The 19,448-nt window shown below is 40.5% G+C and overlaps 1 protein-coding gene across 2 annotated transcripts in view; it reads left to right on the top strand.

Moving 5' to 3' along the window:
* Positions 1 to 19,448, top strand: part of LOC137172343 (glutamate receptor ionotropic, delta-1-like) — a 288,473-nt gene that overhangs the window by 215,911 nt on the left and 53,114 nt on the right. The gene's annotated exons all lie outside the window — the stretch shown is intronic.

The raw sequence follows: 19,448 nt of genomic DNA on the forward strand, positions 1-19,448 counted from the left end.
GTGGTCATTCAAGGAACTGCAGTTTTTGGCACTTCCACTTCCGCCGCTTGGTTTCTTGTTGGCAACCTCTTCTTCTTCTACTCTGTTTACTGGCAGATTATTTAAGCCTATACCGCCATCTACTGATGAAACTATGTGTCGTGTAGCCTTGTTTATTCGCTTCAAAACAGTTGATGGAAACGCACCTGATTCGCGTTTTCCTTTTTGCGACATTTCAAAAGTTTGCTTGAAATTATCTTGCGAATCTACTGGGAACAAAACAAACTTTATGTCGTTGTATATCGTGAAAATTTTCCATGTTTACTTCCAGAAAGTTGTGAACAGCCAACAAAGTGATCGAGGACAAACATTTGGCAAACACACCAGTTATATTCAGTTTTTCTTAAAGAGGACGTATTCTACACATTTCCAGATGTATATTTATATTCTGGGGCTCTACTGGAATATCTTTGCATGATTTCCAGTTAAAAACTCCTTATTTATATTCTACTGGTTCTTTATGCAGCCCCTCAGTTCAGCTCCTGTCTCTTTAAGGTTGTATCCTCCTACATGTACCTTGAACCTTGGAGTGTTTTTGCTCGTTTCTAATTTCCTTCATTTAAAGGCTCACGTCAAAGTCACTGTGTGTCACTAAAGACTCGTTAGGCTGCTCAGAAATCTCATCATTTTGTATGTGAGTAGTACTACACAGGCTGAAGGAGTCTTTTTATAGAAAAAAAAACTAAAAGCATTAATAGAAATGTTGTAATTTCTTGTCTTTATGTCTAGAAGTTTTCATTAAAGCTGCACCGATTAATCGTTTGACAGAAAAATAATCTCCAACTATTTTTATAATCAAGCCAAACTGACAAATAATCTGTGATTAAAGCTTCTCCAGTGTGATGATTCACTGCTTTTCTTTGTCATATGTGACAGTAAATTAAATATCTTTAAATTCTGGACTGTTGACATCATAACGAGCTCTGAGAAACTGTGGACGCCATATTTTTTAAACACTTCATAGACAATTAATCGAGAAAATAATCGGCATATTAATCGATAGTGAAAATAATCATTAGTCGCAGCCCAAGTTTTCATCACAGAACAGATCTCCACGTATGAATGTACAGATTTCCAGTTCTTCCATTTAAGAACCATGTCGATGGGACAGTCTGAGCCTCAGGTTTTCATTAATTTGATCACTCTGATTGATTTGCTGATCAGTATGTTCAGTGACATCATCCTGATTGATATCAAGTTGTGATGTCACGTTTTTTGTTGTTTGTTTTTTTTTGTTGTTTACATGATGGTCTGTTCCACGTAGTTACACGTTGCATTTGCCTCCCAACACGTCTGGTTTCCATGGATACATGGTTGCTGGAAAAACGTACACAGTTAAAACTTTTACAGTTAAAAGTTTTCTCTTGAATGAACTGTTACCTGCAAGTCACGCCACCGAGATAACACTCATCGTGCCGTTTCCTGGTGTGACGGGTCGTGCGGTCTTTGGGTAAACGTGGGCAGATGATCTGGGCACAAACTTGGCGGCGCCGCAGTGTTGATGATGATTGTTGATGTTTGAGCAGAACAGAATAGACATCTGCTTCCAAGACTAAATTAATTACAAGGCATAAAAAATAAAAAATAAAAATGGGACCATCTGTTCTGAGCTCAGTAAACCTATTTGTCAGATCTCAGTGTCCGATCGGGAGAATTAACTGAGCCGGAAAACTTAAACTGCAGAGCTTCCAGTTTATCTCGCATCCACGTATTTTCTTTAGGGCAGTTCAAATCAGTTTGTGGGGGGAGGAAGATGAGGCCGGTGTGAGGTGACGGCAACCAGGAAAGTTTTATAGAGTTTGTGACATGCAGGTAGATGTCGTTTGCCCTCCGGTGAGATATCAGCTACTCGCTCTCTCTCTCACACACACACACACAGAGTCGTGTTTACATCACTTCAGAGGACATTACACTGACTTACATTCATTTCCTGGAGACTTACCTTAACCTTAACATAACCCTAAACTAACTTTAACTTTAAACCAAATCTTCACCCTAAAATTAATGATTTACATTAAGGGGATTTGTTAATTGTCCCCATAAGGGAGGCGAATCTACACAACATGACTGTATAAACAGATTTATGTCCCTACAACATGAGGAATACCTGCTACACTCACACACACACACACACAGTCACAATTCATTTTCCCCCTACAGCGTTCGTGTTCCTGTGCCGTCCACGCCTCTCCTCTCCTCTCCTCTCTTCTCCCAGGGCCATTTCTCAAAGTAAATTTTCCCTACAGATGAAACACCACTCCCCCTCCCACCTCCAGATCAGACCTGATAGAGATTGAAATGTTATTTCCTTCTCTCCTCTGGAAACTCGTGCCAGAGCCCTCTGGTCCTTCAAACCCTCCCCCCGCCCACCGTGTGTGTGTTATCCCATCTATCTGTCCTCACTTTTCTTATCTCATTGACTTTTGATGTGTCTTCCCAGCAATTTGTTGTCTGTAAGTTGCCTTCCCACGAAAGAATCAGGGGAAGAAAAAAAAAACAAACTGGATGTTTTTTTCCATCTGCTTTGATTGGCGATGGCGCCTGAACATGTGTCAGAAGACATTATGCTCCCGCCCACTATACTTAGAGGGAGAGTCAGGGAATGGCGGTTTTTAATCAGATGGAGGCCGACCACTGGAACGGCTACACCAGTCGCCGCTCTGATTTAGCTCCGGTGGTTTTCAAACTGCGGTTTTGAGGACTCCTAGGGGTCCCGCAGGGAGTCCTTAACCGGTGAAATAAGTCAAAAAAGATGGCGCCACGGATGGCTGCCTTGGTGTCGCGCTCTCTCTCACCCAGCTCACTGCGTACGCCTCCACCTGTCAGTGGATCACAAACTTCCTGGCAGACAGGAAGCAGCACAAACGACGGCACCTCAGGAGACCCGTCTGTTCGACTCCTGAAGTCATCGACCTCATCCGAGACGGGGATCAACCTGGAGCTGAACACTCTCAAACCGTGGAGACGACAGTGGACTTCCGGAGGAACCTGTTCATCCGTCCAGTAGACGCTACAGAGACCTGTACACCAAAACCAGCAGACACAGGAACAGTTTCCTCCCCCTCACAGTCACACTTATGAACAGTTAACTCACTGTGGCACTGTGCAGTAACCCTGTAACACTATAACACTCACTGCACCTATAAATCATATATATATATATATCTATTTTAGTCTAAAGTGCAATACATTCCACCCACTACTGTATATCTGAACAGGCTGTATATACTGTACATAACCACCTACTATATGTATATGATGTAACATCATTCTCTCTTATCTCAGCACTATTTATATCCTGTTTAAGGTTCACACAGACAGTTTCACACGTATAGAGTCATTCCTCGTGTATATTCCTGAAGATTGTTGTGTTGTTATTGTGTGTAGGTGCACTGAGAGCCACTAAACCGCAGTTAAATTCCTCGTACTCGCTAATAAAAGGAATAATAAAGAAAGTTAAGAACTTTTTAATTATGATTATAAACAAAGGAGACTGTTCAAATCAAGATATTTAAACCTGTAACAGGGTCAGCAAATGACATGTTTAAAACTGCCAAAAAAAAAAAAAAAAAAGGATCGAACGACTCAGGAAATCTTAATAAAGAGATCTGAAGTCATGACGTCACTTCCTGTCTGGCCTGTGTTCCACTATCTTCTGCAACTCAACACAATCTCTCATTCAACCTTTCTAAAACAGCTACAGCGCTGCTACTTACATCACCGTAACGCGGTTTCCATAAAACTCCCAGACGCTTTCTTCTAAAGCCATTGTTGCTGTTTGTAGCTGTAATCTGTGCTGTGTAAAGACTTCTACATCGTTTGCTCCTTCCAATGATATCTGATGGTTTTTCAGAAAGCTCCCGTCCTTCTTTAATAAACGATGAAGCGAGCTGCAAGACGCACTGTTGAGAAAGGTTCTGATCCATGGCTGGATTTTAACTTATTAGCAGATTTACAAATGTCAGTGTGATGTTTAATGAGGTTTTCTGACTTCTGGAGCAGAATACTTTGTGGTAATTTATTCAAAATGTTTTTGAAAATCACATACACTTTGTGTAACATGTCATATTTTTTTCCAACTGCCTCTAATGAGAATGACGCCATCATTCACGGTCGCTACCATTTTACGGTTTCGACAGCACATCGCTCTGCTTTGATCAGCCAATCATTCCCTCTGTCTTCCGTCTATCTGTCTCTTCTTTGTCTTCAGTCGACTCTTTTCTTCCTCTGACAGTCTCATCTCTCTCACAGAAGAGCTAAAGAGGTTTGTAATTATTTTGTTGAGGATTGAAATTACCCACCCATTTGTCCATAATGGGGGACTCTGCATTGTTACTGGCCCTTATGAAATGAATCCATTAGAAATGTTGGAGAATGAAAATGAGCCTCAGACAGTGCTAATTTCAAATCCCCGAGGTAATTTAGAGTCGTTAACAACAATTTGTGCCTTTGAAAACTCAAAGCTTGTTAATTTCTGTGAATAATACATGGAACATGAGAGATATTTTTCTCCTTTTTCATTTTTTTTTTCCTCCAAACCCACAAAGATGGAGTCTTTTTTTTTTTTTCCTACAAGGCGTAGGCATTGATGAATGACCGCTGAGCTCTTGGATGTCCCATAAAGAGACACCAAATTAGGGTTGGTGATAATGGCAGGGCCTGAAAATGGAAAAAAAAAAAAAAAAGCTGTAATGAAACAGACAGATGAAAAACAGATGTAATGTTTGAATTTCAAAAGGGGGCTCAATATAAAAACCATCCCTTCATCCCTTCAGTAATGGACATTTTCTATTAGACGTATTTGTGCAATTCAAAGAAACAGCATGTCAGATTATGTGGTTCTGTAATAAAAGTTCATTCAAATAGACCAAACACCTAGTGTACACTTTATATCCTAATGGAAGACAAATATTATACTAAATGTCATACACCTTACACATTCGTAATACCCAAAACTGAACTGAAAATCCAAAAGTCTCAGGTTCTCCACAGATCTGGGATTAAATTGTTTCAGTTTTCTGAAGCTTAAATTGTCACTGTTTCATGTTTCGAACGAGACAAAGTGATGAAATGTTCCTCAACCCTACAAAACCAAACATACTGTTCAGACCACGACTCCTTTCTCACCTTCGCCAATCACGGCGTGAAGTACGTGTGAATGTCAATTTCAGAGAGTTAAAGAACTTTTTTTGGACACAGTCCTTCCTAATCTGATGTCAGTGATGTGTGTGTTGGGGAGGGAGGTTTCCGAAGCTATTCCACCATCTTGTCGAGCCTTTTCTGAAGCATAATGGCAGCTTAAGGCCCCCCGAGTGACAGTGACTGAGCTTTCTTCCATACACCACATTTCCCGTCCCCACCCATCCATCCATCAGACGGGGATACGGCACACTGCTCTTTGCATCTTAGCTTAAAGCAGCTGTAGAAATCTTGGTTCGTTTCTCAGTAATTTCACATAAAAAGCCACATAAAGTTGAATGTAATCTAGTCAATAGATGCAGAGATGCTTCTTGTGGCTTTCACCCCCTTCGCCTAAACTATCGTACTATTGTATCATCTTGGATATTGCGTAAGAGTTAACGTCCTGAACTGAATTAAAATGATAGAAAAGCAGACTTTCTAAAGTTTGTAATTCAGTGAAGGTTGAATATGAAGCGCGGCTCTGCAGAGTCCCTGCAGCAACGCTAATTATCCAACACCCACGAATCGTCTTTCAGATGAACAAAAAAAAGGTAAAAATCAAAAGCTGGGAAACACACACACACACACACACACACACATACACACACACACACACACACACACACACACATACACATATATGTACACTAATTGCCATTCATATTGGTGTGTTTTTCTTTGAAAAGGCCCTGGAGAGCGAAGCTTTGTGTAGATTAGAAACATCAAAGAGATTTCATAACAGTGAAATGCATCAGAGAATATCCTGTGAAAAAGAGTGTAAAACAGCAGCGTGGAAAGTTGAAATCCTGCTCAGCGTGTGTCTGTGTGTGTGAGGTCGAGTGTTTGTGGGTGGTTGCATATGTGTGTCTGTGTGTCCTTGGAGCAAAAAAATATGTGTTTACCTCAGCAGAATCACTTCATAAGGGCTTTGTATTTATATCACAGCATGTGCCTGCACTGTGGATAATTATAAATGTGTGTGTGTGTGTGTGTGCTTGTGTTTTCATCGTTGTGCTTTGATCACAGGAATTTAAAAAAAAAAAAAGTCAATCCACAATATGCTTTTTAGTAAAGAAAATGTAAACAAGGAACTGATTTAAAATGACTTGCAGAGTTCATAATTAAACTAATTAAGGATTACTTATCACAGCATGATAAGAACATTATATTGTATTAAGATACACTATAAGAACATTCTTATATTGTATCTTTAGTGTCAGTCTGTGCTTTTGCTTCTAGATTCTGTCATTAAACAATAAAACACATAAACAACATAACAGATTCATCCAAAATATGTACATTGTTAAAAAAAATCATGTAACTAAGACAAATAAGACAAACTCTATGCTGAGAACTTTGCTGGCGCTGTCTCATTAAGGAACCAATCGTGGATTCAAAGTTTTGTACAAACTCAGAAGATAAATGTCAGTTTGGTTGGATGATGTGAAAGTAATATTGAAATAATTAAGTATTTGTTGTCTGAACAAAAAAAGAAACTAATTAGAAATGTATGAGTAGTGATTTGTTTTGTTTCATTTAGAGATTCAGAGTTCATCAGGGAGACATTTCTTGATGATTCACTTGTTATCACTCATTCCCTGATTTGTTCCTCACTTGTTGCTTTGGTAACTAGTTTATTACCACTTCATACATATTACATAAAAAAAACATTTCAGTGGTTAAATGTCACAAAGTACTCAAGTATTGCACTTCAGTACAATTATGAAGTGAAGGAAATACTTTTACTTACTTTTCAGATCTAGATTTTACAAATAAAACCGATGATACATTTTATACTTGTAATTAATTTAGATCAGTGTCCAAAAAAGCCTCATTAAATCCCCTTTGAGTCCATGTTGTAAAATAATAAAAATTCTAAGAGGAGTGAATACTTTTTACAGGCACTAAATATAACCTTGAGTGGGACAGCACTGTTACTTTTGAAGTAAATTTTGCAACTAATACTTATGTACCTTTACTTGAAGTGGCTATAATCGATATTTTTTTAAATAAAAAACAGTCTGATCTGTCAGTGTGTAATGTGTTGGTTGTGTCTCGTAGTAATGAACCTACAGAGAATCATCTGCAGCTCCTCTCGGCTTTACGGAGCTTTATTATCTGTCCGGCTGCAACTTCACTGTTCTGGTTCACTCTCAGCGCTCTCGTAGCGTCGTTTACTGAGAAAAGCTCTAAAAATCCACTGTACACTACCTGCTCAGCACCAAACAACAAACAGACACAGTTAGCTGTAGACTAGCTGGTGAACATAGTGGAGCGTTAATCAGGTAAAGAGCCAGATATTTCCCTCAGGAGTTGGTGGAGACCAAAAACAGAGCTAAAACAGAGTGAATATTGGACTTACATTCACCAGGTGGACAGAAACACGACTCCAAATGAATGATAATGTTGCTCCGTAACTGCTGGATGTGGAAATAAGCAACTGTTTGCTAACAAGTTCAACATATCTGTTGTTTCTGCTGAAAACTAGAGGATAAAACATCAGTTAATGCAGGTTTAAGTAAGATTTTGAATGCAAGACTTTAACTTATAAAGGATTTTTATACTGTGATATTGTTACTTTTACTCAAAGACCTCAATACTTCTCCCACCAGTGAAGCATTTAGTGCAGCATAAGAAGTGATCGTCACCGCAGCTGAATAAAGGAACACGATCTACCCACAGAAAGTCAAAAGAAGAGTATGTTGCAGTCACCACCCACACGGTGTGATTGACAGGTGATCTCTGGGACATATATACCGCAGTCACAGCCAAGTGATGAAGCGTCGTCACCGTAACTCACAGTCTTTCAAAGTCATTTTAAATAACCAGTAAAGAGAATGAAGAAGAGGAGGATGTGAAGGTGTGGAAATAAAAAAAAAAGAAGAGCAGCGCCAGGGCGAGGGGGAGGTGAGAAACGGTGGCAAACATTGGCATTTCGCTCTCTTGTCCACGGGAGAGTGATTTACAGAAATACAGCCAGCATAGCCTTTTAGATGACAGGAGAGAGGAAAAAAGAAGCCTGACATTTGAGGAAAAGGAAAGAAGTAAGGAGGACAGGAATAATGCATGAGCAGCGGCGCTGTGAGCGAAGTAGAGATTTATCCACCATGTTTGACCTCCGCAGGGAGGAGAGCAAGACATAAAGACAGAAGCTGGACTTGAAACCAAACCAGCATGGAGGAGAGTGCTGTCAGACTTCATTAGATCATTCTTGAGGATTTTTAACTCAATCAGGTAGTCTCTTTGAAGTTGAACTATTTTTCCAGAAACTGAATTACTTTTATATTGAATTATTCTGCACCTCACCATTTACATACGATGTCAATGATGAGTGCCAACGTACTATATAATAAAATAAGAAAATAAGAGTAACACCTCTGACTTTCATTCCCTCCTGTCACAGACCTGCATTTAACAGTTTTTGCAAGGCGCTGATACTGCTGAGAATTTTTTTAAACATTTGCTTTGACTGTTTCTGCGATTCAGGGTCACAGTCAGAGTGGACATGCTGTTCCTCTAAATACATTTTTTCTACCTAAAGAGAGCCTATTGTCATCCAGCTTCAAAGAGTCAAGCTAAGGGTCAAACCTCAATAAGCTCCCAGCTCTGTCAGAAAATAGAAGAAGAAAAACAGTGAATATCAGGAAAAAGAGAAGAAAGCAGCACAGTAAAGAAGTGGAGAGAGTCCCCAGCTTCAGGTTCCTGAGAGTCATCATCACAGAGGACCTCTCCTGGGCTGACAACACCTTAGCAGTGGTGTGTAAGGCACAAGAGTGCTTGTATTTTCAGAGGCTAAGGAGAGCCAACTTCCCCCAAAAGCTGCTTGTCAACTGTACAGATGCACCACAGAGAGCATCCTAACAAACTACATGACAGCCTGGTACAGCAGCTGCACCAAAGCTGACAAAAAAGCCCTCCAGCATGTTGTGGAAACAGCACAGGACATTGTTGGAATTGAGCTGCCATCACTGGAACATCTTCACAGCGCTCGCTGTGTGAGGAGGGAAGAACATCATAAAAGACATTACACACCCTGGACGCCATCTGTTTCAGCTCCTCCCATCAGGAAGGCGCTACAGATCAATCCGTACACGCACAAACAGACTGAAAAACAGCTTCTTCCCAAAAGCTGTGGCACTATTATGGAGGTGGAAAGGGGCGTGTCCGTGTTTGACAGCAGCTGGGAAGGCGTGTTGGTGTCTGTGCTTGATTTACAGCAGCTGGGGAGGTATGTTGGTGTCTGTCTCTGATTAACAGCAGCTGGAGGGGTGTGTCGGTCTCTGTGTTTGATTGACAGCAGCTGGGGAGGCGTGTCGTTGTCTGTGTTTGATTAACAGCAGCTGGGGAGGCATGTCAGGGTCTATGTTTGATTGACAGCAGCTGGTGAGGCGTGTCGGTGTCTGCGTTTGATTGACAGCAGCTGGGGGGGCGTGTCGGTGTCTGTGTTTGATCAACAGCAGCTAGGGAGGTGTGTTGGTGTCTGTGTTTGATTGACAGCAGCTGGGGAGGCGTGTCATTGTCTGTGTTTGATTAATAGCAGCTGGGAGGCATGTTGGTGTCTGTGTATGATTGACAGCAGCTTTGGGGGGCGTGTCGGTGTCTGTGTTTGATTAACAGCAGCTGGGGAGGCGTGTTGGTGTCTGTGTTTGATTAACAGCAGCTAGGAGGCATGTTGGTGTCTGTGTATGATTGACAGCAGCTGAGGAGGCGTGGCGGTGTCTATGTTTGATTAACAGCAGCTGGGGAGGCATGTCAGGGTCTATGTTTGATTGACAGCAGCTGGTGAGGCGTGTCGGTGTCTGCGTTTGATTGACAGCAGCTGGGGGGGCGTGTCGGTGTCTGTGTTTGATTAACAGCAGCTGGGGAGGCATGTCAGGGTCTATGTTTGATTGACAGCAGCTAGGGGGGGCGTGTCGGTGTCTGTGTTTGATTAACAGCAGCCTTGAGGCGTGTCGGTGTCTGTGTTTGATTAACAGCAGCTAGGAGGCATGTTGGTGTCTGTGTATGATTGACAGCAGCTTCGGGGGGCGTGTCGGTGTCTGTGTTTGATTAACAGCAGCTGGGGAGGCGTGGCGGTGTCTATGTTTGATTAACAGCAGCTGGGGAGGCATGTCAGGGTCTATGTTTGATTGACAGCAGCTGGTGAGGCGTGTCGGTGTCTGCGTTTGATTGACAGCAGCTGGGGGGGCGTGTCGGTGTCTGTGTTTGATTAACAGCAGCTGGGGAGACATGTCAGGGTCTATGTTTGATTGACAGCAGCTAGGGGGGGCGTGTCGGTGTCTGTGTTTGATTAACAGCAGCCTTGAGGCGTGTCGGTGTCTGTGTTTGATTAACAGCAGCTGGGGAGGCATGTCAGGGTCTATGTTTGATTAACAGCAGCTAGGGGGGGCGTGTCGGTGTCTGTGTTTGATTAACAGCAGCTGGGGAGACATGTCAGGGTCTATGTTTGATTGACAGCAGCTAGTAGGCTACCAGTATTACACCATTCAGAACGTAGAGAAGGTAAACCATCATGAAATCAAAGAGTTTAAAATATAAATGTTTTTATATTTTTTCTCAAAGGAGAACACAGGACAGATAGAGACAGATAGATAAAGCAGAGCAGATATGTTGCTGTAGTAGAGAAGAAAAAAGGAAATTTAATTTCAGTTGGTCTTTAATCATCTGATGACCTCAGACATTTTAATAAAAGATGGTTTAAATAGAATGAGAAAATTTAATCCCTTGAAACAGAAAGAACAGGCAGGTTGGTGGGTGTGCTGTTCAGATTGTGTAACATGCTGACACTGTAAACACCAAACTCACCAGATTCTCTGAGCGTATGTCATATTTTTGTTGTCTCCCCTTCCTCTCATTATGGGCTCCTTTCACAGCCCACAGAGCAACATGGCCACTATAAGTCAGCAAAACGAGCTGCAGTTAGAAACTCACCTGGGACTGCCTGGCATTTTGGAAAATCTATTTCTACTATTAATAATCTAATAATTGTCAGGAATAATAGGTGGTGTGTTCACAGAGATGTGGAGCGTGGCCTCGTTGGTGCAGAACAAACTGTCTTCATTATTTCCTCTCGGGGGGGAAGTTTAGTTGTTCAAACGCAGTAAAAAAAAAAAAGTGTCATCAACAAAAACATGGCTGAGCTGTTTCTTTTTTATTCCACACATTCTTCTTCCATGTCAACACCTGGCACCTAAATTACCCACAATGCAATGGACCCCTGACAGTTCAGACAGCTAATGTAGCCTGGAGCTGCTAGCCTCCAGCAGAGATGAGCAGCGGGCTACAGAGGTTTCACACAGCTTCCTTCCCTCCACAACACACCTTTAAAAATAGATTCAAGTGTGTACCATTTAAAAGCCTCCGATGCTCCAAATGTTGTGTGAATTAATGGATTTTTTTATTATTGTGTCAACGTTCAACTGTGCCCAGCCTGCAAGGACTCACAAGACACCATAAATAAATGCTTTTATTAACTGTCTCATTGATATTTGTTGGAGCATTTTTTGAAACAATCATCATCGTCACCAACAATATTCATAAATCACTGACAGAAGCAGTCCTGGAGAAACCAGAGTAAATACTAATTGAATCGTCCATCTTGCCTTCTTTTTCAGCAAACTTAACCATCTGTTCACCAGAATATTTGTGGTTTTTTGGGGGTTTTTTTTAGCCATTTCATGGAAGATTAGCTCTGTTAAATCATCATAATTTGTACAGTGCAAAAGAAAATGACTTCCCACTTCCCACTCCTCTCAAATCACACAATGGGTTTTCTATCTGAATAAGTTTTGAATTGACCAAGTTCAACAACCAGAAGAAGAAACCAACCGTCAAATGTGCAACTAAAGACCTAAATAAATGAAATTACAAAGAAATAAATTAGATAAAACACAAGATTCATGGCCAAACATGTCCTGAACTTTGGCTTTGACGAGATATTTTCAAATCATTTTACTTCAGACTTCAATAAAATTGTACTTTTAATAAAGTTAAAATTAAAACACATGATTCCTGTAGATATACAACATGAACACCACTTCACAAATTATAGTTGCTGTGTGATTTACTCCACATAAACACCTTCTCATCATGGCTGGATTAACCTCCTACTGGGCCCCAAAGTCAAAACTTTGTTGTTGGGCCCCTGTTGACCCCCACTATACATGGTAATACTCTGGAGCTGAAATGATTAGTTGATTGACAGAATTGGCAACAATTTTGATAATTGATTAATTGTTTAAGTAATTTTTTTTAAGTAAACATACCAAAATTGTTCTGGTATCAGCTTCTCAAATGGGAATATTTGGTAATTTACCAGTTTTCCATGATGGGAAATTAAATATCTTTGGGTTGTTGCCTGTTGGTCAGACAAAACAAATGTTATATCTTATATTTTAATGTATAATATGTTAATTTGGGCTTCAGGAAATAATGACCGTCAGTCAATCCACTATTAAAGAGAATAACTGTCAGATTTACTCATAATGAAATTGAATGAATTGTTGGTTGGAATAATACGACATCGCCCTCAGTTGCATCGAGTTCAATATAAACTAAAGCAATTAATGTTTTAAAACTAGATTTTGACACAGAACAACAAGATGGAGCTCTGAGGATCTGTAGTTGATGTTGTTCTTCAGTGGTGCAAATTTCGAACAAATTTGCTGTTTATCAGATTATGTAGACCCAGATGATATGGAGTAAATCTGGGTGTTTTGGGGCCCCGGGGTAGTTGCCAGCTCTGCCCGGTTGGTAATCCAGCCCTACTTCTTCTTTATACCCTTTAATTAGACAAATCCACAGTCGGATCCTTTCACATTTTCTTTGTACCGTATTTGTGTGACATTAAGGAATCCACCAAACATGAGTCAGGCTTTAAAATGATAATTTCATTTATACAGTCATCTAATCTCTGCTGCTTGTATCTGTGGGTGCTGTAAACAGACACCATTAAAGCATCTTAAAGACTGTAAAAGTCCCATTTCTACCCTCCAGGCTGCCGATGACCCACTGCCTCCGCTGCGTTTTACTGTCAGTCTGAAGCCTCATTACAGATCCAGAGGGACCCACAAAAAGGATTGTCACTGCTGGGTAGAACAGTTTCAGTCTTAATGCGTGATATTGCTCTTCTTCTTCTCCTCCTCATTTGGTTGCCGTGGTTCAACAGTTCAAATGAGACCGAAGAAAAGGAGGCCGAACTTCAAACTGTGGAGTTAATTTATCTGTGTGTGTTAATGAAGAACACCCCCACTATCACCCACAGAAAGAAAAACGAGGGGTTGAGATCATCTAAAGGACAGCAGTGCTGAGAATAGCTCTGATTATTAAACAAGCGCTCCCTCTTTCCTTCTTTCCTTTTTTCTTTCCTTCTCCACCTCCTTTCTTCCTGCCTCTCCATCATTCTCAGCACGCTCAACGCCTCCTCTCTTTCTTTTTCTCTTAGTTTGCTTTCTCATGTTGAATTTCTCTCATCTTTAATCTCTGTTTGTGTCTACAGACACTCTAAAGATAGTAAAGAAAGAAGGTGGCTATTAAACACTGTATAATCATAATGTAGATATAAGAAGATATAAGGATATTTTTAGCAATTAAAACGTCTCCCATGAAGACATATTTCATATTATTACAACTGTGTTTTACTATATTATCATTCATTATCTATTTATACAGCAGCAAACACTTATATTGTTGAAAAATACATCAATAAACACTCATATCTGCTAATAACTACATTATAGTGTGTTATAAACCATTTATTAACTGTTTGTATACTGTTTATTAATGCTAAGTAGGGAGACTAAATTAAAGTATTACCACATTTTGTAATGACAGAGTGCAGGACTCCACCACTCTGACCTGTTACAGTGCTACAGTTAGCATGTTGACATGGATGTTAACTGTTTGTAATATGCAAGTTAGCATGTTTGCATTTTAGCATGCTATGCTAACATTACCACTGAAATATTTTGGATGTTATCACGTCGGATTAAAGAATAAGGAAAGAATATTCATAATCGTTGCCATGATCGCAATTCACATTATAATTATAGCAGTTTTATAGGTTTATGGTACAACCATAACTTTTAATTATTCAACTTTGTGTCCTGACTGGAGCACGCTGACCGATTTGCAGCCTTTATTCGTGTAAACAGACAAAAAAGTTGTTTCAGTGGACGTCTCCAAATACTACAATACCCACAATCCTCAGAGGTGCAAATCAGACCTGTAGTAAATTCAAAATGTTTTATTGTTAGAAATGCGAACTAAACATGTCGCCATGGTTACTAAATTCATCCAGAACTGATCCAGGATCTGAACATGAACTGAATGCTATCACGTCAGCTCGCCATTAGCAACGCACGCAATAGAAATGGAAGCTCTGTGATTGGATGTCTCTGACTGAAATGCACCTTAGGAGTTGTAGTTGACCTCTTGCTTGCAGGTGTCATGTCTGCAGGCTTTTTTAGCAAAGAAACTGATTTTTTCCAACACAGTTGTAGCACTGTAGTCTTCCTCAGTCTCATCGTTACTGCTTCCCCTGTATATTAACTTCACAGATGGTATTTTTCTGCAGCAGGAGAGCAGGACTGACAGATTAAATACACAGGAGGACTAGTACAATGACACAGATAACACATTTACTTGAATTATTTTTGTTTTTCTGATCACTGTAAGCGAAGATGCAGCAAACAGCATGCAATTATCCGAGATCCTACTGTGTGCTGCTACCGGAGCTCGATAAACACACTGCTCTGTGCTCTATCTAGCCGTTGCATCATTAGGAGAACATTAGCAGAGCAAATTGCAGCAGGCATGTTAGCCTTGTATTATTGTATGACCCCGGCTGGCTGTTTACAGCTCTATACAGTGTACAACAAGAAACAGACAGCGTGTTTATCTTAACGACGCTAATTAAGACATTCTGTCAGAGATTACGGAGCGTGTTCGCATTAACTGTCAGCTAAAATTAATCAGACCGTGGTTGATCACACTGTTTATTAGCCTTCTCTAATGTGAAAGTGACCCGTTTTTTATTGTATTGATTTTTTTTATTAACGTCTTTTTTTGGACGCATGGATGGATGCATGAAAGTGATCATAAACCAATTTGTTTAACGAGTTTATGAGGAATTAAGGCGTTTTTTTTTTTTGTTTTGTTTTGTTTGTTTATTTTTCTTCATGAAGGGTGAAGGCTGCGGTTTTTCTCAGAAGGAACGAAGCACAAACACTTAACCGATGCAGCGAGGATTAATGGATTAAAAACACACAGACATGCATGAGTGTGGAGCCTGTTCAACCACCATCCCACCCGATCAATAAACATCAACGAGAGAGGCAGAAAAGCAAATAAGGCTATTTTGTATGTGTGTGTGTGTGTGTGTGTGTGTGTGTGTGTGTGTGTGTGTGTGTGTGTGTGTGTGTGTGTGTTTCCATGGTAACTGGGATGCTCTTTATCAAAATGACACACACACACACACACATTTACAGTCAGGCATGAATGCACTCACAGAGCGATTATGCAACGTGGATACACACAAGCTGTACTGGTGAAAAAAAATATTCTAGGTGGACTTATGCCAGTTTTCAGTCAGTTCCAGTAACCATCCCAGTATAATTTAACACAAACTGCAGGAAACCAGTGGTCTGTGAAATTGTCAGTAATTATTAAATGCCAATATTAAAAAGTTGAGGCATTTTTTTATACGATTATTTTTATACATTTGCATTTGAAACTGAATTCGTAAACAATTTATTTATTTTTACACATCTGTTGGAAAGGCTGTTGACTGTTACACCGGTGACACCTTGTGGCCGAAGTGTGCAACTGCATCGTTAGTAGTAAATAGGCAACGCAAGAGGCACACAGAATAAAATACAATAACATCAAATTATATAGATTTACTTGATGTTTCTAGGAAATCTTACACTCTATAAAAGGATGAATAATGAAGAAATGGACGTCAAGTGGTTGAACCTTTGATGGGAAGAGAAGCGTACAGTATTTCATGATCAAGCTAAATGTTACTAGCTGTTAATGTGCTCCAGAGCTGTCCAGAACAGTTTCATCGTTGAGTGATTTTTCAAGCAAACAGTCCAAAAAATGTTGGTTTCTGTTTATAAAATGTGAAGATTTGCTCCTTTCATTTGTCTAATATGAGAGTCAATGAAATATCTTTGGGTAGCAGTTTGTGTGTGTGTGTGTGTGTGTGTGTGTGTGTGTGTGTGTGTGTGTGTGTGTGACACTTCGTTTTTTTCTCCATGAATAGCACAGCCAGAGCATTCAGCTGATCACGATGATCCTCAGGCAGGTCTTGATCCTCTTTATAATTCTGCTGTCATCATGGCTGTGGTGATGAGAAGACTGAAGGTTGTTCTCCAGTCCGTGCACCACAGCGAGCCTTGAACTGGTCTTTCACATGGATCAGGGATAGTTCTATTGGGGAAGGTCTCCGCTGTGGTTTCCGGCGCTGAATCCGGGAACTTTACTGGGTGTTCCGGGAACAAATCTCCTCGCAACAGAGCGGCACTGATGAGGTGCTCGTTGAAAGAGAACCGCTCCGTGTCATGACTGAAAACGGTATCACACACCTGTGAAATGATACATAATTAAAAAGAAAAACAGGCCAGAACATCAAATTTTCACATCTTTCATCTCTAAATAATGTCACCAGCATCCTCTGACAAGATGAGCATGTTATTTTGTAACAAGCAAGGACAGCTTTCTGATTAATATCAGGAATGTGTCTTTGCCTTCCTCAGCAGCTGTGTGGTGAAAGGAACCTGTCACATGTCAGAATGAAAGAAAAAGTACAGCTCTTTTATTATTACGCTGGAAGTGAAGAAGGCAGACGGTGACACATAGCAGAGGTGTGTAGTTTAACACATCTTAAATGTCTCATAAACAGAACTATGTTACTACTTACCTCTGTAGCCAACCGCTGTTGTTCCTCTTGTCCTGGTGTCCTCGGTCTCTCTATAGGCTGCTGCTACAGATCCACTGAATGTGTCTTTACTCCTGTAAGAGTCCACATGTATCTGACCCCGTCGTTTTAAAAAGTAAGCGTGGGAATCTGGTATTTACATGACTGCATCCAGCTAGCCGAGCCTCGCATGAACATTTGACCTTTTTCGCTAGCCTGTCTTCTCATTTTGATGTCAGATAGATCTGGGCCAAGCTCTTTGACTTGTAGTGTCTTCATCAAAGTTCTCCTCTTAAATGGCTTTTGGAGAAGAGATCTTATCTGATTTGCGGGCGGCTGAAAACATCACGTCTTCCTTAACTTGCGAGGCGGCTGGATTCACCAGATCACGCAAGAATCCATCTTGTCAGGCTTCAAGTTATGTTGTGTCTGAACCACCGACGGTTCAGTTTTATGCAGTGACCTGGCTTGAAACCACACTTTTCTTTATCATTTCCATCACTGCAGATGTTCTATCTGCTGTTGCTTCTGATGATTTTTTTTTCACTCTCTTGCTGCAGTGCTTCTTATTGTATTGAGCTTTAAACCTCAGTTGTAGTGAAGTTATTGCACTAGTGGTTAGCCCTGTATGTCTCCCCACAACAAGAATGTGGTGGGTTTGAATCCACTGACATGGACATACTGAGTGGGTGTTAAATTATCTGGACGGTGACCTGATGTCTGAGGGATGAAATCTGGGCCTTGAGGCTACACAAGTTGGGACCACACAAAAAGTTTCAGGCACTAAAATTAAAAGTGAGGATGCTTTAAAAAATAATGCCATGAATATGTTTTATTCATCAACTTCACACAAAGTTCACTAAACAGAAGAAACTTAAATGAAATCAATATTTGCTGTGAGCAGCTTTGCCTTTAAAACAGCAGCAGTTCTCCTCGGTTCACCTGCTCACAGTGTTTCAGGTACTCGGCAGGTCGAATGTTCCTGCGTCTTGGAGAAGTCGCTACAGTTCTTCTTCTGTGGATTTCGGCGTCTCAGCTGCTTCTGTCTCTTCATGTTAATCCCAGACTGACTCCATGATGTTGAGACCAAAGATCATCTGCTGCAGGACTCTTCTTGTTGAAGATGGTTCTTTATGACTCTGGCTGGATGTTCGGGCTCGTTGTCATGCTGCAGAATACATTTGGGACCAATCAGCTGCCTCCCTGACGGTGTTGCATAATGAATCTAAACATCTGAAGTGCCTAAAACGTTTGTAGAATATTGTATATACAGTATTCAAGAACAGTTTCTTGTTTCTTTATCTTATTGTGCTTTTAGCCATTCATATGTTTGTCTTCATTTCAAAAATGTCTATATGCTGCATATATTGCCAGTACTGTGCTGTGATGGCCAATCACATATGTGCACACACGATTCTGGTGCAGCCTTTACAAAATATGTAAATGTTGTTTTTACAGCTTTTTCTTGCGGCCCCAAGTGGCAGAATTGGGCTTCCATAGTTTCATAGTTCAGTCTATAACAATTGTTAACGACCTTTTTCTCTTGTGGACCCTTAAAATGAAGCAAGACAAGAAGTGTGAGTAGTTCAACCCAAAATCGATGTTTTTTCTTCTGTGACTTTTTCATTTAAAAGGATTTTTAGAGCCTTAAACAAAGAATAAAGTGAAAAAAATTAGGAAACGTAAAAAAAAAATAAAAAAAATTTTGTGTAATAGAAATATCTTATTGCTCCTTTAATCATCTGTGGACCCTTCAGTTCTTTTTTGACTGTACACTGGTCTATAACATGCTGAAAATACAGTATGAACCTTTAAAAACAAGTGCAGAATGTGTTTGTGAGGACATTTGGTTCATAATTATATCATCTGACATGCTCCCTAACACACACACACACACACACACACACACACACTGATATCCATGGACTCTGTGTCTGTAGGAGGCAAATGAACTGTCGATGCTTTCTGAGTACATTACACTGAGAGGGATGTTTGGGGCTTTGAGAGGCTTGTTGGAGAAGGCAGTAGGTGTCTTGTGACCTAATTAGGTCAGGCTCGTTTTGTGTCTGCAATCACAGCCATGAATGAAAACATGCTGGAGTGGGTCGTTGGCATTTTTTCCACCCTCGTCCTGTCTTTGTGCCTGTGTAATTTGCAGCAGCGGACTCTACCACATGAAATCCAATGAGACCAGTGAATAAATTGCCAAATTGCAGCTTGTAGAGCTTCACGGACGGCTGCTCGGCCCGTTGTATTCACCTCTAGTTTTTCTCTCTCCGAGGACCTTTGACACACAAATTAAATGATT

Source organism: Thunnus thynnus, chromosome 20 (genome assembly GCF_963924715.1).
Source record: "Thunnus thynnus chromosome 20, fThuThy2.1, whole genome shotgun sequence".
Classification (NCBI taxonomy): domain Eukaryota; kingdom Metazoa; phylum Chordata; class Actinopteri; order Scombriformes; family Scombridae; genus Thunnus; species Thunnus thynnus.